The sequence below is a fragment of the Grampus griseus genome (genome assembly GCF_964374135.1).
Source record: "Grampus griseus genome assembly, chromosome: 9".
Classification (NCBI taxonomy): domain Eukaryota; kingdom Metazoa; phylum Chordata; class Mammalia; order Artiodactyla; family Delphinidae; genus Grampus; species Grampus griseus.
This window is the reverse complement of record NC_139003.1, coordinates 104,758,440-104,781,921: the sequence shown is the minus strand read 5'-3', so window position 1 is coordinate 104,781,921 and position 23,482 is coordinate 104,758,440. Positions and strand designations below refer to the sequence as shown.

The window sequence follows — 23,482 nt, the reverse complement described above, 5'->3', positions numbered from 1 at the left end:
TTTATTGGAGTATAATTGCTTTACAAAGTTGTTAGTTTCTGCTGTATAACAAAGTGAATCAGCTATACATATGCATATATCCCCATGTCTCCTCCCTCTTGCGTCTCCCTCCCACCCACCCTCCCTATCCCACCCCTCTAGGTGGTCACAAAGCACCGAGCTGATCTCCCTGTGCTATGCGGCTGCTTCCCACGAGCTATCTATTTTACATTTGGTAGTGTATATATGTCCATGCCACTCTCACTTCGTCCCAGCTTTCCCTTCCCCCATCCCGGGGCCTCAAGTCCATTCTCTACGTCTGCGTCTTTATTCCTGCCCTGCAACTAGGTTCATCAGAACCATATATATATATTTTAGACTCCATATATATGTGGTAGCATACGGTATTTGTCTCTCTCTTTCTGACTTACTTCATTCTGTATAACAGACTCTAGGTCCATCCACCTCACTACAAATAACTCAATTTCGTTTCTTTTTATGGCTGAGTCATATTCCATTGTATATATGTGCCACATCTTCTTTATCCATTCATCTGTCGATGGACATTTGGGTTGGTTCCATGTCCTGGCTATTGTAAATAGTGCTGCAATGAACATTGTGGTGCATGTGTCTTTTTGAATTGTGGTTTTCTCTGGGTATATGCCCAGGAGTGGGATTTCTGGGTCATATGGTAGTTCTGTTTTTAGTTTTTTAAGGAACCTCCATACTGTTCTCCGTAGTGGTTATATCAACTTACACTCCCACCAATGGTGTAAGTGGGCTCCCTTTGGAAATGTTTATTAATTGATTGACATTTTCTCATAACAGAATCTTTTCTTTAATTTTTTAAATTGAAGTATAGTTGATTTATAATATTGTGTTAGTTTCAGGTGTACAGCAAAGTTATTCACTTACACATCCATACATATCTATTTTTTCAGATTCTTTCACCTTACAGGTTATAACAAAATATTGAGTAGAGCTCCCTGTGCTAAGCAACCAGTATTGCCAGAGGCCGTTCTCGCAGCTGTGGCCACGTCAATGACCATGACAGGCAAAAATCCCTGCCTGTCCCCAAACAGAGAGGATGCAGTGAATAAGTAAAACACAGAGTGTGTCAGTGGTGACAGCACAGGTGGGTCCCGGCATCCGGAGCCACTGATACTTCTAAAGCACCCAGGGTGCATTCCTGGCCCTAATCTTCCAGCTGGTGATGGTGTGGGAAGCCTTTGAAGCTCTCTGAGCTCAGTTCCTTCATCCACAAAATCAGCACCGGCACACAGCCCGCAGGGGTTCGGAGGACGGGAGGATGTGTGCGCTGTGACACGGGGAAGCCGTAGGTAGATGGAAACTGTTTCATACATAAGAATCATTTTATTGTGACCCTCTTCAGTAGCCACTCCGGGCACCTCAAAGACAGAAAAAATTGTTTGAAAGTGATTTGACTTTTAACAGCCAGTCATATCTGCTCCTGGCATGTTCTGGCGATACCAGTATGGTTGAGTGTGCTCCCAGAACGGAGCCAGTAGAGAGGGCTTTATACGGCACAGCAGAGGTGTCTCCCAGGCTCAAGAGAATAAAATCAAGTAACGCTCTTCATTCTTTGCCCCGCTCCAGGGATGCTTGTGAGGCACCACGTCCAGCACTGGTTAGGTCGTGTTGTGTTTCCCTTGGAGACTCTGCTCCCTGCGGAAGCCAGTGTCCCGCTCAGCTCCCTGCTGGACGTCGGGTCCAGCCTCGGCCACCTGCTCCCCGGAGCCGGCTGCGTCCTCGAACACCTTCCCGAATTCCTCCACGAACTTGAGATCGCTGCCTTGCTGGACACGCCCGACTTCCCACAGGTGGGCTCTTGGCCTTGGCCCCGGGGAAGGTGCGGATTTGCTGTGTCTGTGTGTTTGCTCCTCTGCCTTCCTTTCTCTTCCACTGTCTAAAGTGCGCATGTGGTGACAAAGCACAGGGACGAGGATACCTCTTAGTGGTTCTGGAGGCAGCAGCCTGATGAGGAGCAAGGCCTGGGGTCCCCTGCAGAACCAGAGGAAGCGGAACGCACAAGCACCCACGTGGAGGTGGCAGTTCAGGCGTTCTCTGTGATGTCAGATGTCACTGGATGGACTACCCTCACAGAGGAGATTCCAGGGGCCTGTTTAACTGAACTCAGAGAGTACCTCGCTTTCAGAAACCTTAATACGTTTATTTGCACACAAGTAATTGGCTTGCAGATTACAGATCGTTTGCTGCGAATACAAACTCGAAGTTGAATGAGGTCAGTAGCCAGATGTTCGTTGTGCCTAGACTCTCTCTGCCTGGAATGGAGTTGGTGGGGAAGGGGGTTGTGTGTGGGGCCTGTGAAGGGCGAGGCGCAGGGTGAGGGGCGGATGGTGCATCCTCGGACCTGCCTCGGACGCGGGACACGGGGTGTTCATTCAGCTGAGGGGTGAGTTGAGAGCCCTTGGGTATCTGGGAAATTTAGCTGTAGATATTCATACTATTAATTAGTCTGAGTTAGTGGTACTTTATGGATTAATGATTTATCACTGGACAGAGAGCAGAGATTTGTTGGTGTGTGTGTGTGAGACATTTGTCTCTTCAACCGTATAGACCAGAAAAATCACTGCTGTGATTTGCAAAGCATTTCAAGGACAGAAGGACTGTCGCTGAGATTTCATACTTTCGACTTGGTGACAATCTTATATAATCAGTTGGAGGAGGGACCGAAGTTTCAGGAGCCTGGGAGGGAGCCCCTCTAAGTCACCGTTTGCCTGTGGTTTATTTTTCTTATGTTCTCAGGTATCAGCCTTTGGTCCTTTCCAGTCTGTGATGAAGGTGGTTTGCAAGGACCAAGCCTCTTTCTTTAGGAACTCTGACATCTTTCTTCACTTGCCTAGAGTTAATGAATTCTTAGGAGACGACAAGGAAAAATTCAACATTCCTGAAGATTCAAGTAAGAAAACGGTAATCCATATTTGTTTAGATTAATTTGCATTTTGATAATTAGCCCTGCTTTGTACAAGATATTCTGTCTGTGTAGAAAGTGGGTACATATGAGCAAAGAATTTCCTACCTGCACACTCTAACCTGTATCCTTCGTTTTCTGTAAGGTCAGCAAATGCTGGCGTCGCAGTTGGATTTGAAAGACCCCTGCACCCTTGAGCACGGGCTAATTCTCTCACCTGTGACGCCGAGGAACTGGGTCTTAAATTCCAGTGCACCTGAAGCCCCAGCCTTTTTGGGACCCCTGGGTAGCCAAAGGTCCGGGCCCGGAGACCAGGGGCAGCATTTTGGTTCTTGCAGAATGGCTGTCTCACAGCCAGGAGAGCCATACGTGGTCCCCTACAGATTTGCCTTCTATATAATGCTCCCTAGCAAATAACAGCAGACTTAAAGGTGATGCCCTGGCCCCACTGTAAGTTGGTGCATTTTGATTAGGAAGAGAGACGAAACGCACAGCTAAGGGTTTGGGTTTAGACTGCTCAGCCCCACCAACAAGTTGTGTGTCTTCAGTCCTGTGACATCACGTCCCTGAATCATGTTCATCTCATGTATGACATGGAAACGTAGTACCTGCCTTGTAAGGTTGTTGTGAGGAGTGATGGGGGTGATATCTACCGACTGTTGAGGACGGTGGTACGGTTGTGTCCTAGTGTATTAATCACTCTTCTGTGCTGTACGGCAAGTCAGTGGTTTGACACACACTTATCATCTCATGGTCTCTGTAGGTCACAGTCTGAGCACTGATTAGCTGGGTCCTCTCTTGGGACTGCATGAGGCTTAAGTGAAGGTGATGGCCAGGGCTGGGGTCTCATTGGAGGTAGTTGTTGGTAGAATTCAGTTCCTTGCAGCTGCAGAACCCCAGGAGGCTGCGTCTTCAAGGAAGCAGAGTATCTCTTTGATTCTGAGGCTTCTGGTCTCTTAAAGGGTTTAGCTGATGGCTCAACCAGGATAACCTCCGCTTCAATCAACTCCAAGTCGGAATCCCTGCGCCGTGGCCGTGTAACCTAACCAGGGGTGTGGCGTCCATCATATCTACAGGTTCTATCTGCAGAACAAGGCTACTTGACTTCTGCCTGCTGTACCCAAGACACCTCTTTATATACCTGTGCCTGGGATGGACAGACGTGTTGGTGGGACCAGGGAGAAGGAGAGAGGGGAATTATGTAGAGATGGGGCTGCAGGGTGTCCTCAGAGCTGCCCTAGAGACAGTGTGTTGGTGTGTTCATCAGCTGATGGATAATTTGGAGAGCTGTCGAACAAAATATAATGTGGCAGTATAGATACACATTAAGGCTATTCATATGGAATAATTTTGTTGTCTTCTTTCCTAATCCTCATTTCCTCTTTTCTTCTTGCATGTGGGTTTTTTGAGGATTATTAATTTGTTCATCAAATCCAATCATCCAGGTATCCATCCATCCTGCATCTATCCATCCATCCACCTATTCGTCCCTCTATCTTTCCATCCATTGCTCCATCCATCCATCCATCATCTGTCAATTAATCCACCCATCCACCCATCCTGCATCCATCCATCCATCCACCCACCTATCCATCCTTCTATCTTTCAATCCATTGCTCCATCCATCCATCTGGTTGTTCAGCTAACACTGAGGACCAGTTTTTCTTTGTCCTTTCATACATTTATTTCAAATGATGGTCACACGAACCATAGACAATATTAGTACCCTTATTTTTCAGGTGACACGAGAGAAGCTCAGAGAAGGTTAAGTGACTTGACCAAGTTCACAAGTGGCAGATATTGGGATTCCTGGTTTCAGAGTTCTTGTTCTGTTCATATGTATGATTATGTCTTTTCCAAAGTAAAAATTGCTACCGTTTATATTAAGCTTATAATTTAAAGTGTAAGTTGTTAAAATATCAGTAAGAACAACCTCTATAATTAATGCTATAAGAAGTCATTATGTAGTCATGCTCTTAATTTATATTTTACGGAATTATTTCTATCAATTTTATTGTATTTGTTGAATAAAAAGAATTTGTTTTTCTTTTCAAATGGGGAATTTAGGAAAATGCAACTGATAGTGAAAATTACCGCAACAGTAATTTTCCTACCTTGCGTGTTATGGATTGTGATATCAAAGCTAAGATTTTCATTTTAAATGTTCTGTTCGGGAGTAAAAGAACTGGTTATACTGAAGTATTTGTCACTAACTGGCTTAAAACCTTTCTTAGTTGATTAGTAATCATAATGGTAGTGAAGGTTCCACCTTCATTAGTACCTGTTGGTTTGGTTGAATAAACCTTCCATTGAAACCAACCAGCACCACAGTATGAGTGCCAACATGAGGAATTGATGTTTGGTTGAAAACAAGGTGATTTAATGTAACAAAAGCAGTCAGTGCAATAGTTCTGTATAGGTGCAGCAAAGGAAATTCTGTAGCAATTTATAAAGCTAATTTCTTAAGAAAAACCTAATTCTAGTCTCAATACAGTGACTGTTAAAAAGAAGATTTTCTAGATTAAAGCCAGATGCATTCCTTTTGCATTACTGTTTTAATTTTTAGGTGTCTTTGTCATTATTTAGTACTCTTACCAATGACTTAGTTTAAAAATGTGAAGGTCATACTTTCCTGTCTTTCAAATTATTGAAGGGAACATGGTGTCTCAGAGTTTTGAGACAAGAGCTGCTAAAGACAAGGACAAGAAAAATTATTTCTGAACTTACTGCCCCAAATCAGAATTGAGTCATGAAAAAAATATATAAGCCACTCATCGGAAAGTGAGGCGTCATGGCTCTGTACGTGAATGTCCTTGTTATCCTGGACATCCCCAATCATGAGCAACACTTTTTTTTTTTTTTAATTGTGACAGCACCCTTTTGCTTGAAGCTTTATCAGGAAATACTACAGTCTCCAAATGGTGCTTTGGTGTGGTCCTTCCTAAAACCTGTATTACATGGAAGAATACTGTACACACCAAACACTCCAGAGATTAATAAGGTCATTAGAAAGGTGAGTTTGAATGAATGAGGATGTTACAGACCATACAAGCAGTACAGTGGGAAGCAGTCTGTTAAAATATTTAACGTGATTGTTGTATAGCTTGGATTACACACAGTTTTCTTATGCTGATTACAATTTATTTTCCCCTGGGTATTTTTTTCCTGTTCGTGTCGTTGTTGAACTCGGACATGCCGCGTTGTTCTCTCAGAGGACATTTTGGGGGCAGGAGGTATTATTTGGAGTAACTAATGAAGGGAGGACACTTAGACAAAGGAGGCCGGTCCAGGTGCTCCCAGGAAGATGTGGAGAACAGATGCGCATCTGTTTTGCTTGGTGCATCTGGTGGTGAAGGAGTCGTCTGACTCAGTGTTCGTGGTCTGGGTCTGGTAGTGACATTTCCCAAGGCGGCGGCGAGGCTTTGCCGGCCTCATCTGTGGCGGGTGAGCCCAGGTGAAGAAGCCAAAGAGCTTCCCTGGAGGCGTCTGGACATCGCACAGCTCTGCATGTTTTCCCTTCCTTATGTTTCTTACCTTCTCAAACCCCTCAGCTTCAGGATTTATCATCGTTCATATTTGCACTTTCTTTTGACGTGGTGGTGCTGTGTCTTCCCAGGGTCTTCTCTCCTTGACTGACGGTGGCTTATGAGCCTGCAGGCACCTTTGAGGGACTTCAGGAGGCCATGGGGTCTGTCAAAACCAGAGGAGGAGACATCAAGCCCTATTAATGCTAAACTTCCGAGCTTCAAATAGTACTAACAACTTAAAAGCTAAAAAGTTGGCGATGGGGTGTGGTCATCCGAGCAGTTGGGTTATTTTTGTCAAAGTAGATTTTACAGGTTCACGTTTCCTGCCCTTGTGGTTGCCACGTGGCCTCTTGCTTCCTGCCTGGGACTTAGCTCAGGGGCTGTATTTGCCTCAGTTTATTCTGAATGTGCTTAATAACTTCTGCTTTATCTTGGGACTGTCCATTTGGACTGGGCTGTCACAGTGAAATGACATTAATCTAGACGTATGTCAGGAGCTCATCCTTCCAGGGCTGGGCTTCCGAGGGGCCTGGAGCCAAAGCCAGTGTCGTTCCGATGATCTCCCTGCGTTAAGCTTGCAAGGGCTGTGGGAAGTTCAGAAATTTCGCAGAAAATGGCTCTGTAGCACTGCTTTATTTTAAATTCAAATTAAAAAATGGGCCATGACTTTATTATTATTATATTATGTATTATTACACAAAGACATTATTGATGATATATAAAATGTACTGTAGGATTATATACCGTGCTATATTCTGTGATACAACAGTTAGTATGACAGTCTTGCTTTTGAGGAGCTCACCCTGCGGTGGGGAAAGAGAAGACAAACATCTGAAGAAATAATTCAGAACTAAGGTGATCAGAGATTTGCTCAGTGTGGCACAGGGCACAGGAGGTGAGCTTCCAGTCCCCCTGGAAAGGAGGGTTTAGAAAAGCCTTCCGAGGGAGGGCATGTGCAGGCCTCCATGGGGGCGGGAGGAGGGGGCTTGGCCACGACAGAGGTGTGGCAGTGAGTGTGCCCCGTGCGTTCTGAGAATGACGGAAGTTTTGGAAGAACAAGCAGACATTTCCCTGGCTCTTGCTTGGTCCCCCTACACGTCATAGGCAGTGCTGTGCGCTGGTGCCTTTTGCACGCATTCGCTGTGGCTGACGACTTTGCATGAGGGTGTCCTGGTTTGTACGTATGAAGCTAAACTTCATGGCGCTGGAGCCAGGCTGAATGATTCTATTTAACTTTGGGGAAACCGGTTCTGCTCATTGGACTCCCGGTCCAACGTTCCACGTGGCTGGGAGAGCCTAGAAGCTCTGCCAGCTTACGGTGTGTGAAGCACATCACCTGCCAGGGTGGAAGGGCCTGTGTTGCATGTCGTCTACTACTTGGTCTTACTCTCTCCATCACTTCCCATTAGGTGGAACCACGTGAAGTTGCCATTTTTTCGTGGGAAAAAAACATGTGTAAAGTTGGTCATCTCCTCTGGTTGGACCTGTAACTCTGAGGGTAAAGCACCGAGCAGCACGGTGTCGTGAAGAGAAACACGTGTGCACGGGGTTAGGCCGGGGGGTCCCCCGCACCTGTGACCTGTCCCTTGTCACCGTCCCTCTCAATAAGCCTTTTCCTCCCAGTAACACGCAGGCCGGAGGGAGAGCCCCGGTTTCTGGGAGCCACGAGCGTAGTCCGAACCTTCTCCTCCGCCAGCGCTGTTTCCGGAAAGGCGTTGCCCGCAGGGCGGTGGGGAGTGAAGGTCACGTCTGGAAGCAGGAGCGGTCCGGAGAGCAGCGGCTCTCAGGGCCGGGGTCGGGGGTGGCAGCTTTGACCGTAGAGCGCCTGCCACAGCGGCCGCCGACGCTCCTGTCCCCGCCCACAGCCGGGGTTCGCTGCCGGCATCTGGGGTGGAGCCCGGGGAGGCCGGCGGTTGCCCCACGGGCGCGGGGCGCGGGGCGCGGGGCGGGCCCTCAGCGGGGAAGGTCGGCGTGCTGAGGCTGAGGGACGCCGGAACGCAAGGGCTTGTCCGGCTGGATGGGGCCCCGGGGAGCAGACGGACAGAGCAGGGGCGCGGGCCGGGGGGTGCTGGGCTGGCGCGCGCCGGCTGCGCTCTCCCGGGGGCCGTGCTGCGCCGGGGCTGGGGGCCGGCGGGCGGCCTAGGGCAGAGGGGCCTCGGCCTCACTCTGGTGTGTGTCTGGAGGAGGGGCGGCCGCTGGTCCCGAGCCCACGGGTGGCCCAAGCGCAGGGCTCAGGCGGGAGGGGGAGACGGGGGGCGTGAGATAGGCCTCCCCTGAGGACCTGCTGTGGCTGGGCAAGGCCGGGCAGGCGGCTGCATGGGAGGCCAGGCCTCCCAGGGGCCGCTACCGCGGGTGAGGCCGGCGGCCCCCTCGGCGGCCAGACAGGGGCCCTGTCTGTCTGGCACATGCATGAAATGAAAAATACGCAGCTTACAAAAAAGACTGGTCTAGATATAGACTGGCCTCCAGGACTTACTGTTAACTGTATTTCACGGCGGTGGGGAGGAGCGTGGGGTGTCCCAGTGACGAAAAGCGGGTCACACACGTGGGCACCTGTGCTCCTAAGTGTACAGACAGCTTCAGGACGACGTCCAGGGAGCTGCTGGCAGCGCTTCCTCTTCGTTTGGAGCGTGGTTCCTGGGGCGCTGAGTGGAAAGGGGGTCGAGCTTTTCACGAAGCCCTTTGAACACTCGGAATCGGCTAGAAGCAGCAAGATATGCACGTCTGACAGCGTCCCGGGAAGTCTTTCCATCTTGCTGTCTTGTGTGGCGGTGGATTGGCGTGTCAGCGGGGAGGAGGCAGAGCGCCGCGTGTGTGCTTTGTCGTTCTGAAGATGCGGCCAGGCCGCTCCACCGAGATGTCCAGTCCAGCCGGCCCTCTGTTCTGGGGAAAGTCAGGCCCAGGTCCCTTTGTTTCTGGGGCCTCAGGGCGACCTTCCTCTCTTCTCCCAATCCTGACGAGATGCGGAGGGAGGACCTCTTTAGAGAGAAATGGGCTGTGGGGAAGGGGCTCTTCCCTCCCGGGTTCTGCCCTTCCTGATTCTGGCCAGGTCAGAAAAAAATCCTTTCTTTTATTTAAATCTTCAGATTCCTCTGTCTCATTCCCCTAGCAATAAGCAAATGGTCTGAATGCTGAGGAGGGTGATATAAATAAGAAAATGATGAATACAACAGAAAAAATAAACCCATAGCTAAGATCTTATGCTCTGACCCAGTCACCTTCTACTTTCTTTTTTTTTTTAAACAAAAATGAGCTGTAAGGAAAAGAGGCTTAGGGCATTTTCTAAAATCAGCAGTTATTAGGTGGTATGTAGGTGAAAACAGAGCCCAAGTAGTTTCTCCCAGTGATATAAAAGTGAAGACAAGACTTGAGGTTGTGGCATCTCTGAGATTTGTGCCCCAGTTCTGGGCGGGGCTCTGAGCTCTGTGTGCGTTGTCTCCCTATAATCTTCTGAAGGTTTTTCTCAAGTTCTTGATTCTGTAAATTTTTGTATTTCACCAGTTTGGGGAAGTTTTCAGCTGTTACTTATTCTAATAGCCTTTCAGCCCTACTCTGTTTCTCCTGTCTTTCTGGGACTCAAAAGTTATGAACGTGGACTCCTAGTATTGTCCTGCAGGTCCCTGAAGCTCTGGTTACTTTGTCGTCTGTTTTTCCTCTTGCTCAGATTGGGTGAAGTGTACTGACCTGTCCTCAAGTTCACTGGTTCTGTCCTCTGTCATTTCTACTTGAGACCATCCAGCAAGTTTAAAACACTTTCTGTTATGGCATTTTTCAGTTCTGTATTACCCTGTGCTTAGCTGTCTTTTTAATAACTTGTATTTCTTTGTTGAACTTTTCTGCTACTTAATTTGTTTCAAGACAGTTTTTAATTGCTTGTTGAAGTATTTCTATGATGACGGCTTTAAAATACTTGCCAGATCATTCCAACATCAGATTTATCTCAATATTGACATCGGTTGATTCTTGTGAGTTCTCTGGTTCTTTGTATGGTGGGTGATGTTCAGTTGTATTGTGGGCATGTTGGCTATAAGAAAACCTTTCATTTTTGCAGACAGTCTCCTGTTCAGGTTTAACACACAGGTCTCAGCGTCCTTTGCGGGCTGTGGTTCCCAGGACAGTTTAATCATCACAGGCTTTGTGCTGTTATTTTGATCTGCTTGGTTCCTCTGGTGCCGCTGAAGCTTCCACGGGTTCCCGGTGCTGCTGCCTGAGGGGCAGAGGGGTTTCTCCAGGAAGTTTGTGCCTCTTAATCCCCTTCACCTGTTTCACTGGAGACTACCAGTTTGTTCTCTGAATCTATGAGTCTGTTTCAGTTCTGTTACGGTGGTTCATTTGTTTAATTTTTTAGATTCCATATATAAGCGATACCATATGGTATTTGTCTTTCTCTGTCTGACTTATTTCATTTAGTATGACAATCTCTAGTTCCATCCATGTTGCTGCAAATGGCAAGATTTTGTTCTTTTTTATGGCTGAGTAATATTCCACTGTATATATGTGCCACATCTTCTTTATCCATTCATCTGTTGATGGACACTTAGGTTGCTTCCATGTCCTGGCTATTGTAAATAGTGCTGCAATGAACATTGGGGTGCACGTGTCTTTTCAAAGCAGTGTTTAAGTAACTTGGCTAAGACCACCAAGCGAATAACCCGGAATGGGGAGGCCTTGTTCACCACTTCGTTTTTAAGTGCTCTCGTGTGATCTCTCAGAGGCTCAGTGCAGTGCATATATTCATGTTGTCTACTGTTCAGTTCTTACAAAATTCTGCCTTATTTCTAGTCATATTTACTTTGTATCTTTTAATGATGTGTTACTGTGTGTAGAAATATTAGTCACTGTAAATTCTGAATTTACTTCTGAATAAAATGATCGTTATTCCATTTATCCTTTTTGCAATTAATTTGATTTTTTTACTGTTGACATTTCTAGCTTTTATGTTTTTGCTTGATTTTTGAGATCTTTTGTTTTTGATTCAGTATAGAAATACAGTTGGCTGTGATAGTTTTGTCTCTGCCATGTAACATAATCTTAATTAAGAAAAGCGTTTTATTTTGTTCATAGCTATAATTTTAGCACCTACACTTATGCCTGGCTGAAAGACCTTTGGTAAATATTTATTGAGTAACTTGACGGGATGGGTCTGAAAATCTTAGCCTTTGAATTACGATATTTTAACCTACTTGAAGTTCTTTTCATAACTCTGATAAGTTTAGAGCTATTTTGTCATCCTCCTCTATAGTTTTGAAATTTATACCTGTCCTGGTGATTACCGTTTTTCCTCTCTTTTACCAGAAGAATTTGTTCTGTAGCGTCTCTTTTCCTCCTTTGTTTTCTGTCTTCTGTTTTTTAATGTCATGTCTGTCCTCTTCCCAGTTATCAATACCCAGACTCACTTCTTTCTTACGTGAGAACCTTTGCTGTCACTCCATGCTCTCCTCCCGCACCATGGCTATCTTGTATTGATAGAGTCTGAAACCAGTCAGACACATTAACAATCATCAGAGTGAGCAGCTGGTGTTTATAATTTTACTGTAACTTTTCTATTATAATTTTTTTCTTTCAAGAATTATTATTGGCATTTGGATTCAATTCAGAACCTTGCTCACCATTATTTAAAATTAATTCTCTGTTTGAGTGGTTTCATGGCTCTTCATCATTTCAGTGTTCTCATATTGATTTAACTGTTTACTCAGGTGTGTTCAGGTAACTGTTTCAGGAGCATTTGTAGGTAGCATCATTTCTTTGTCCTTGGATAGCTGAGGTCCTCACCTTTGCACCATAGCTCAGCTGGACATAAGCATTCCTGGCTTATGTTATTTCTCCCTGAAAACTCAGTAGATTCTGCTGCATTGTCTACTGACCTTTAATTTTGCAGAGAAACTCTCTGAAACGACATTATTGTTTTTCCTTCTTCACAGGCTTCTTGTGTTCTCCCTGAGGCTGATATATTTATTCTTTTAATTAGAATTCCAGTTGTTACAAGGTATGCTAGCACTAGTCTCTTGTTAATATTTTTTGCTGTGTAAGAAATGTTTATAGCACCGTTATTCACAATAGCCAAGATATGGAAGCAACCTAAGTGTCCATCACAGATGAATAGGTAAAGAAGATGTGGTGTGTATACATATACATACATACGCATATATATCTATATAGATATAGATATAGAGATGTAGTACAATGGAATATTACTCAGCCATAAAAAAGAACAAAATTTTGCCATTTTCAACAAGGTGGATAGACTTGGAGGGCATTATGCTAAGTGAAATAATTCAGACAGAGAAAGACAAATACTGTATGATATCACTTAAATGTGGAATCTAAAAAAATGAAACTAGTGAATATAACAAAAAAGCAGACTCACAGATATAGAGAGCAAACTAGTGGTTACCAGTGGGGAGGGGAAGTGGGCAGGATGGGGTAGGGGATTAAGAGGTACAAACTCTTATGTATAAAATAAGCCACAAAGATATATTGTACAACACAGGGAATACAGCCAATATTTTACAATATCTATAAATGGAGTATAGACTTTAAAAACTGTGAATCACTATATTGTATACCTGTAACTTATATATATATATATATATATAGTGCAGCAACTGAACTTAAAAAAAAAAAGAAAAAAAAGGGAAATGGTCTTCAGATTTGCACACTCAGCAGCAGTGGGTTTTCTCCCTCCTGTGATAACTGACCCTGTTCTTGGCCCCTTCTATGCTCTGGGTTCTGAATCTTGGCTTAGATCTCTTGCATCTGTCCCAGACTGTCTCTGATTTGTCCTTCTTTGTCTCGTGGCCCTCCTCTGAGGGCTGGGGCGGGGTCTCCACTGCCCCGTGTGTCCCCCTTGTTTTGATTCCCAGCCTGTGTTCAGTCTCTGGGTCTCACCGCCTCACGTGGGCTGTTTCCTCCTCGTCACCACCTCCTCTGTGCTCCTGGATGTTTCTTGAAAATACAAAGTAGATACTTTCTACATTTTCTCCTGTCTTTCATTAGGTTTATTTTGACCAGAAAGGGTCTTTTCATGTGCCTCTGGTGTTTCCCTGCTTGCTCATCCTTAGCAACAGAGGATCTCACTTTTGTGGGTGGACGAGTAACACAGACGTCGAGTGAGTCCACAGCTGAGGCTCATGTGAAGGCGGAAGGGTGGCGTTTGGACAGGCTGCGGCTTTTCTTCACCGGTCAGACCCCTGGCAGCTGAGTGGGGGAGGGGCAGCAGCCGAGACAGCCGTGCCCACGAGGGGATCCGTCCTGTCCTGGGCTTGTCTTGGGAACTATAGCAGCAGGAGCCTCTCTTCTCTTTCTAGCCCCTGAGCTGGTGTGACCTGTGCCATTGTGACCCCAGGGGGGTGTGGCTGGACTCCAGACCCGCCTTAATCTTATCTCTTTGCATATAGACTGTTTTCAGTATAAAAACATAGTAACGTTGCCATAGACATCTTCATGGGTATAGCTTTGTATTTCACTTAAATGATTTCCTCAGGATGGCGTCCTTTTATTTTGAGAGAAAAAGGCAGGGATGTTTTTTTGTAGGTCAGTGACCATAAATATTTTTTATGACACCAAATTATTTTACATAAATCTTACGCTCATTTGCTCTGGCAGCAGCCATAAATAAATAACTGCGGTTTCGTTTTATCCTAAATAGAGTTGGGCATCATAAAACAAATCGTAGATGCTAGTTGAGAATGTATTGTTGAGACGGAAGTGTGAGCAGGTGTCTTGTTTAGTCAGTGTATACTGGGGACGTCTGTTGCCCGTTAGAGTGACCTATTGGGGACACCACGGTGACCACGTGGACAGCACCTGATGGAAAGAGTCTGGGGGGAGGGCCTTGGGACGGTCACCGTATCCGGGTAGGTGGCCTTGGAAGATCTCTGCTCTGATGGCTGAGCCGCACACAACACTGGTCTCCTTGTTGTAGCAGCCACAGTGCTGAAGAACTTTCCTAATGCAACAGGGCTGAGCTAGAGACGTACCCAAATCTGCTTTATCTTGCAGGCAAATCGTACTTTTGATTTTGTGGACAAGCTGAAGACTTTATCTGAAACACTGCTGAGCTTGTCCAGTGTTTTTCAGAGCAGCAGAAATGGTCAGATGCTCCGTCAACTGCAGGTGAGGGAGGGGTGACCCCTTTGCCACCGAGGGCTGGGGGAGCCCACGCTCAGGTGCGTCTGCAAAACCAGAGTGGTCCTTTAGAGGACTCTGCAGAGCCACCTGGGGCGTGGCTTGCCCAGTTGACTGGTAATGTTGACGTAAAATGGGATGTGTGTGAAAACTTTTTGTAAGTGATCAGTTGTTTTGCCCATGCAAGAGGTTACTATTGTGGGAATGATCAATAATTCATTAGTATTTATTTGTGCTTTAAATTCCATGTTAAATTAAAGCTTTTTGGGGTGGTTTTTTTTGGGTGCTTTTCAACTGTGGGTCTATTAAAACAATTATCATTCCCCAATATTCTGTACTGACAATGTAATATATTCCAAAATACGTGGGCTGTAGTTTCAAATGGCCTGACTTCTTCTCAGCAGGACAGTCATTAGTTACAAAACTTTCATCAAGGTAGATCACATGAGAACCTTTTGGGGCATCTGTGTACCTCTGGCTTAACCTGTGTCTGATAGCATGAGAAAATACAACTACATTTTTATTCTTGTTTGGCTTATTTTTAATCCACTGACCAAGTAGTTCAAGGTGGTTCCGAGCAGGGACTCAGAGCCAGATGGTCTGAGTTTGATTCCCAGCCCTGTCCCCACTGCTGTGTGATCTTGAGCTGGTCACGGAACTTCTCTGTGCCTTGGACTTCTTACCTTTGAAGTGAGGAAATAACCATAGTTATGAGCTGTAAATTGACTTAAATTATGTAAAGCACTTGGAATAGTGTTTGGTACGTAGGAGATGCTTCTGTGTCTGGGTCCTCCCAAAAGCAGACACTGAGATGAGGTTACATGTATGAGAATTTTGTCAGGGAAAGAGCTGTTGGAGCCGAGGCTGGGGAAGCCGGGGAGGCCAGGGAGGTCTGGTCCTGAAGGGACGGGGGGTGGGGTGGGGGCTGGGTGGAAACATCCCACAGGGCCCTGCATTTAGAGGACACCTCTCATCCAGCTGAAGTCGGGTATCATGGGGGATCCTCTGTCGGGGAGCCGTGGCTCCTAGGAGTGGCCTCGGCTAAGAGCAGCCTGGGAGGTGTGGCCTCCGGGCAAACTGAGATGGATTTCAGAGCACAGCAGAGGGCCTTGGATGTTGCCGTTCCTGGAGCTGGGAGTCTGGGATGCTCATTCTCATGGTGGCCATGGCTATTATTGTTATTCTTCTTCTTTAATTTGTTTGCTCACCAGTTAATTTGCTGATACAGGGATCAGTAGGTGTTTTCTGTAATGAATCAGATGGTAAATAATTCAGGCTTTGAAAAGGGGACTGCTGTAACTACAGATAATTATATGCAGTATAATAAGCAGCAGGTTAAGTCTCTACAAAGTAGTGTGAGAACGTAACAGTGCCTAACACCGTCTCAAGAATCAGGTGGTTAGTGGGAAGAAGGATAAATTAGGAGTTTGGGATTAACAGATGCACACTGGTATATATCTAACAGATAACCAGCAAGGATCTACTGTGTAGAACGAGGAACTATACTCCATATCTTGTAATAACCTGTAATGGAAAAGAGTCTGAAAACGAATATATATATATGAATCACTTTGCTGTACACCTGAAACTAACACAACATTGTAAATCAAACATATTGATACTTCGATAAAAAAAAGAAGCAGGTGGTTTCTTGGAGAAGTCTTCAGTTTAGCTGAGTGCTGTTTACCAAGTAGTCAAGTTAGAAATTAAAGCCACTTATTCAATCACTTGAAGAACTTTTTACTTAGAGAATGAATTGTGGTGAGTGGCTCTATTTCTTAGCATCGAGATCACATTCAAGAGTATCTGTAGTGCCCTTGGATTTGCAGTAACTGGTGCCTGGGCTCTAGGTCGGGCTCTGCCTGCAGGGGGCTAGATTAGCATTTCGCTGATGCTGGCGACCCTGACTTACTTTTTCCTTCAGTTAAAAGCATCTTTCCATGGAGATGTTGCCGAGATTAAATGACTAATGCATATGAAGTGCATCACATAATGTTGGGCAAGTAGCTAGTGCCCAGTGAAAGAAGATAAATAAGATTTTAAAAAATCAGACACTGAGGTTTCATCATGAAATCTTGTCGTCTATAGACAAGAGTCAATAAAATCATCAGGTATCAGGGAGATGTGAGAAATAAAAGAGCTAAATGCAGAAGGTGGGTGTTATTGAAAATTCCTCATTAGAAGTCCCCAAGTTATACAGTTGTTTGGTAAAACAACTGTTTGCTGGGAAAACTGGACAGCTACATGTAAAAGAATGAAATTAGAACAATTCCTAATACCGTACACAAAAATAAAATGGATTAAAGACCTAAATGTAAGGCCAGACACTATAAAACGCACAGAGGAAAACATAGGAAGAACACATTCTGACATAAATCACAGCAAGATCTTTTTTGACCCACCTCCTAGAGTAATGAGAATAAAAACAAAAATAAACAAATGGAACCTAGTGAAACTTAAAAGCTTTTGCACAGCAAAGGAAACCATAAACAAGATGAAAAGACGACCTTCAGAATGGGAGAAAATATTTGCAAACGAAGCAACTGACAAAAGATTAATCTCCAAAATATACAAACAGCTCATGCAGCTCAATATCAAAAAAACAAACAACCCAATCAAAAAATGGACGGAAGACCTAAATAGGCATTTCTCCAAAGAAGACTACAGATGGCCAACAAACACATGAAAGGTGCTCAACGTCACTAATTGTTAGAGAAATGCGAATCAAAACTACAACGAGGTATCACCTCTCACCAGTTAGAATGGCCATCATCAGAAAATCTACAAACAATAAATGTTGGAGAGGGTATGGAGGAAAGGGAACCCTCTTGCACTGTTGGTGGGAATGTAAATTGGTGCAGCCACTATGGAGAACAGTATGGAGATTACTTAAAAAGCTAAAAGTAGAGCTACCATATGACCCAGCAATCCCACTACTGGGCATATACCCTGAGAAGATAATTCAAAAGGACACATGTACCCCAGTGTTCATCGCAACACTGTTTACAACAGCCAGTACATGGAAGCAACCTAAATGTCCATCAGCAGATGAATGGATAAAGAAGATATGGTACATATGTATGATGGAATATTACTCAGCCATAAAAAGGAACAAAGTTGTGTCATTTGAAGAGATGTGGATGGACCTAGAGTCTGTCATATGGAGTGAAGTAAGACAGAAAGAGAAAAACAAATGCCATATGTTAACACATATATGTGGAATCTGAAAAAAATGGTATAGATGATCTTTTTAACAAAGGAGAAATAGAGACACAGACATAGAGAACAAACATATGGATACCAAGGGGGAAGGGGGAGATTGGGTTGAGTTGGGAGATTGGGATTGACCTATATACAATATTGATACTATGTATAAGGTAGATAACTAGTGAGAACCTACTGTACAGCACAGAGAACTCTACTCAATGCTCTTTGGTGACCTAAAGGGAAGGAAATCCAAAAGAGAATGGAGATATATATATATATATATATATATATACTATAGTGGAGATATATATATATATATGTATATATATATAGAGAGAGCTGATTCACTTTGCTGACCAGCAGAAACTAACACAACATTGTAAAGCAGCTATACTCCAATAAAAATTAAAAGAAAAAGAGATCGCCCCTTTGCTTAATCCTGGCATTGGCCCCACTGCATCTGTGTTCCACCCTCAGTAGATTGTTGCTTGCTGTGGGTATGTGGCAGCACAGTGCGGGTGTATGCGTGCCAGCTGCAGAGTTAGTATGCAAGGCGCCATCAAGCTGCTGGAGATAATCCTGGAGAACCTTCCACAGTGCAGCCTTTGACAAATGAGGTGGAGTTGAACCATCAATAGTGAGAGAAGAAAGTTACAGATGATGATATGAAACATGCTTCCAAAGATAAGGCTTTGAACATTGCACGTTTAAGAGAGGGTGTGGGAAAATGCTGAACCTTTCATCAGCATTCTTGTAACAGTGACCCCCTCTTTATAACCGGCCCACAGAAAAGGCAATATAAAGGATTTATGTAAAGGGTCACCATATAGTTCTATTGGAAAGTTTTACTAAAAAATTAGCACTTAATTCATTCTTTGTTTTCAATATTAGTGCATATTTATTCATACAATTATATCCCCAATTGTTCACTTTTGTTTTTCAAGATAAAGTCCTAAGCAAATGTAATCCTATTTACTGGGATGTTTTAGAACCTCTTTGCACTTTTTGTGCCTTTTCCCTGTATCGTGAAACTTGGAATAAACCTAACAAGTATTATTCAACAAGAGGAATGGTGAGATTAGTCTTGTTAAACTATATTATTTTCCTTTAGGAAGCCCTGGAAAACAAATTTATAAGAAGCCTTTGTAGAAAGCCAGCTGCACATTGATGTAGACAAATGGACGGAAAAGCTCCAGACACTCGGTACGTGCGGCGGGCGTTGTGGTGGATCCATCATCAGGCCATGAAGTTTCTGGGTGACACTGACGAGTCACTGCTGCCTCCCCCAGTTTCTGGTTTCTTGTCTTTGAGATGCAGAGCTTGAGTTCAGTATACTCCCAAGTTTGTTCATAACTGAAGTTTTCTGATTTGCTGACTCAGGGCTCGAATAGTAAGGAACTTAGTTAAAAAGGAAGGCCTCTGATGTAAATACAGGAATTGTGACTTATAACACAATTTTATAAAAGAAATTGCTATCATTGAGTTAATAGTCAATTGAAAGCAGTTAATTGATTTGAAGATCTGAAACTTAGATAAAAAAAATTCATCAATCAGCAAACGTTTATCGCATGTTTGTAGTTTATTAATCGGTGACTTCATTTAGATGTTCAACAACCATTTTCTGAACACACAGGAGAGTCAGGCTCTGAGCGAGAATCTGGAGACCCCCAGCCCCCGTGCGGTGGTTTGGCAGGCGCATCCCAGGGATGCTTCCAGGGGGCTAGGCCAGAGGGATGGCAGAATGGAAGAAAGAAAGAGCTCCGGGAGGGAAGGAAGGGTGTCAGGCCATCTGAGGCCCCCGGCACCTGCCACTGTGCCCGCACCCAGGGCGAGGGCTGGCGTCTGCTTGGAGCACGAGGGTTAGTGGAGGGCAAGGTGATATATTAGGCACAATACTTCCCTTTATGAAAAAAAAATTTTCTGGTGAATTTACTACTTTAGAAAGTTTAATAGTATTTTAAAATAAATGTTACTGGGCTTCCCTGGTGGTGCAGTGGTTGAAAGTCCGCCTGCCGATGCAGGGGACGCGGGTGTGTGCCCCGGTCTGGGAGGATCCCACATGCCTCAGAGCGGCTGGGCCTGTGAGCCATGGCCGCTGGGCCTGCGTGTCCGGAACCTGTGCTCCGCAACGGGAGAGGCCGCAGCGGTGAGAGGCCCGCGTACCGCAAAAATAAATAAGTAAATAAATAAGTAAATAAGTAAATAAATAAATGTTACTGCCTTGAATGGTGTTTTCACGAAGTTAAAGCACACTTACAAACGCAGTAGTTCTGGAAAGCTCATTACAGCAGCGGCTGCATCCTGAGCTGTGGGGTGAGGACCAGAGGTTTTCTGTCCCGCTGCAGAGGCTCTTATTAGTCTGCACCTGCAGCCCCGCTGGCATGTCACCTCGGGGCCAGAGGGCCCAGGGATCCTCCAGCTCCTCGCTGAGAACGCACACCACCTTTGAACAGGTTTTCCCTCATGTAAACTTCTATTATAAAGTTCGCGGGAAAAACAGTAACAGAAATTCAGACACTGAGCTTTTCCTACAAATGTGTCTGGACCCAGAGTGTGGGATTCAGATGGAATTTTGAGACCTGTGAGGTGTGATTCCTCCCTTCTCACTGCCCCACCCAAGGTGAAGCCCCTCTTGTTGAGGTGGAGAATGATGGTCATTTTCCATCTGACTCTGCACAGCCCTCTGGGAGCAGGCCAGGTGTGAACACAGGCCAGTCCATGGCGCAGGTGTGCCGGGGGCTTGGGCACCCTCTAGATGCACATCTCCTTTTGTAACTCTCTGGTTAAAGAGTTAACTCACCTTACTCTGGGCATCCTTCTGAAATTGCCTATTCCTAGTCGCTGGAGACTGGGGCAGAATGACTACTTGAAGGTATGTTAATGCGGTTCCTGGGAATGTTTACCCAATCATGCTTTTGTTTTTCTTGATTATTTAACTTTTAAAAAATAACTTTTTGCTTATTACAGAAGTAATTGTCTGTTGTGGAAGTGATAGAAAATACAAATAAACCAGAAAAGCAATCTACCCATAATCTCATCCTCAGAGACAGTCATTGTAAAAGCCTTGGAGTAATTTTTCAGAAGTAATTATATGGCTTATATGAACTTAGGTGCATGTATTTTTGTAAAAATGGTCATACTGTCCATATCATTTTGTAAACTGTTCATAGAAATTGGCTCTGTTACTGAGGGTCCCTAGCGTGAACTGCTTTAAACTTGTGTAACTGTTTCTTCTGGATTGGTTGCTACATCTTTGAACACTGTGCTTACACTAGTGTTTCTCGATCTATTCATTTTAGGAATAATCATTGATTTCTCCAGGTCATTTTCCCCGCCCCATGAAGGTTATGTGTCCATTTTAGTTACGTCGTGAAGCGTTGGGACTGGATACATGTCACCCAATGCAGAGCCACGTGGTACATAGAATGAAATTTCCTTTTCCCAGGGTTCCCCTTCCCCAGAGGTTCGTGTTACCTTGTTCTCAGGTGTAACATTTGCTGTCCATTCGCCCACCCCTACCCCCAGTTTGCCAACATGTCCCCTTGACTTGGGGTCCTTTTGTTCATGCAGACACCCAGCCAGGCCCCCCCCTCCCCTCCCACTGGGCCGGCCTACCTCTGTGTCCGTCTCTTCTCCCACACTGGAGGCTACGTTTCCTACCTTCTCCATCCTCCCATTTTTCTTTATTACCATGTTTTCTTGCTTCATATTCAGAATTATGGAAAAGGGTGCGTGAGAGGAAAATTTCCTGAGTAATTTTACTCAGTAAATTCACTTTTATATCTGAAGGATATGTGAAAAACATTCTGTATTTCATTCTTGATAACTTTAATTTGTGTTTTCTGTCTCTCCCCTTTTTTGGTCAGAGAATTATCAATTTTATTAGTCTTTTCAAAAAAATGAATATTTGGCTTTGTTGTTTCTTTTTTATGTTTGCTTTCTATTTCATTGATTTCTGCTTTCTTCTTTATTGGTTCTTGCCTTTTACTTTCTTTGGTTTGTCACCTCCCCCTGCTCTTTTTTTGGTAAGTTCTTGAGATAGATACTTAGATGATTGATTTCTACCTTTTCTTCTTTCTCATGTATTTAAATTTATACTTGTATGTATTCATGACCCTTCTTTTCCCTCTGAGCATTGCCTTAACTGCATCTCACAGGTTGTCATATGTTCTGTTTTCATTATCATTCAGTGAAGTGTAATTCTTTTGATTCTCTAATTATTTGAAAGTTTATAGCTTAATTTAGAAATATTTGGGATTTTCCATTTATCTTTGTGTTACTGACTTCTAGCTTTAGGTCGCAGTGGTCAGAGAATGTACAGTTGGTATGATTTCATTTGTTTGAAATTTGTTAACGTCCCACATGGTCACCTTTGCATCCTGCGTGTAGCAGTTCTAGGTTGGAGGGTGCATCTCCTCTGTATCCTTGCTGATTTTTGTGTGCCTGTTCTATCGGTTATTAGAAGTGTGTGTTTTTATTTCCTATTTTGATTGTGGATTTGTCTATTTCTCTTTAATTCTGTTAGTTGAGGCTTTAGTTGTTTTGAGGCTGTATTTTATTTTCTACTGAGAACGTGAGATATTTATATTTTCTTCTGTCTGTATTTAAATTTTTTCTTTTTTCTCCCCACAGCATCTCACTCTGACTTACTGAGGTGTGTTTTCCATCACGAGTTTCCCGCTTTGGTTTTCCAGCACTTAGCACTTCTTGAATCAGTGTCTTGATATCTTACATTTTGGGAAAGTCTTGGTCATTATCTCTTAAAATATTACTTCTGATCAGTTCTCTCCGTTCTCCTCTGAAACTCCAATTAAACACGAAAAACTTTCCGTGTCCATATGCTGGTTATATCCTATTCTCTTGTTTTCCCATCTTTTTCTTTCTCTCTGTGCTTCAGTTTGACATATTTTTTCCTTACCTTTTAAAAAATCCACTAATTATCTCCTCAGCTGTAGGTTTTTCATTTCAGTTATCACATTTCCCAATCTAAGCTTATAACTCGATTCTTTTAAAAAATAGTTTTCAGTTCTCTGCTGAAATTCTCCCTATTTTCATCTAACTTTTGGTAATTGTGTTCAAAGATTTTTGATGTGCATATTTTAACTGCAATATTAATCATATTTAATAATTCAGAAATACTAATCATATTTTCATTGACTACCAGACGTTGTGAATGAAAATTGTAGGAATAAATTTTTCTTCCTTGATGGTGCTGTTTTCCTCTTGATGCTGTTTTTCTGCTCCCTGCAGAGAGCTAGGCTGGGACCACGTCCTTGAATCTGATCAGAGGCTGAGTTGATTGATGGAGGTTCAGTCTTACTGGGAGTTTTTCCTCTGCTGCTGTAGTCCTGTCAGGGTGAGGAGGGATCTCAGATAAAACTGGGGTGTTTCCTAGACCCTCACACCCGAGTCCCTGAACTCAGGCCCCGCAGGACCCAGTAGGCTCAGGTTCTCCATCCTTAGGATCCCACGTACCAGACTCCTGTGCCCTCTCCTGAGGGCCTCAGACCGTCAAGTCCTTGTGGCCTTGGTAGCTGTTGGAAGCTTTTCACACAGATTTAAAAAAATCATCCATAATTTCTAGTTGTTTGTCTTCAGCAAGTTGTCCATCATTCTGACTTTAATAATGGATCTTTTAAGTCTGCAGATAGTCTTCTTTCACATATCAGGTATTTTCCTGTCATTTCCT

The 23,482-nt window shown here is 44.1% G+C and overlaps 1 pseudogene across 1 annotated transcript; it reads left to right on the top strand.

Annotated features, from left to right (window-relative positions):
* Positions 1-1,598: 1,598 nt before the first annotated feature.
* LOC309827189 (ATP-binding cassette sub-family A member 13-like) lies at positions 1,599-23,051 on the top strand (annotated as a pseudogene). The gene is made up of 6 exons: positions 1,599-1,820; positions 2,767-2,920; positions 5,806-5,945; positions 14,461-14,574; positions 18,905-18,996; positions 23,044-23,051. The product of its transcript is annotated as an ATP-binding cassette sub-family A member 13-like (transcript).
* Positions 23,052-23,482: the final 431 nt, after the last annotated feature.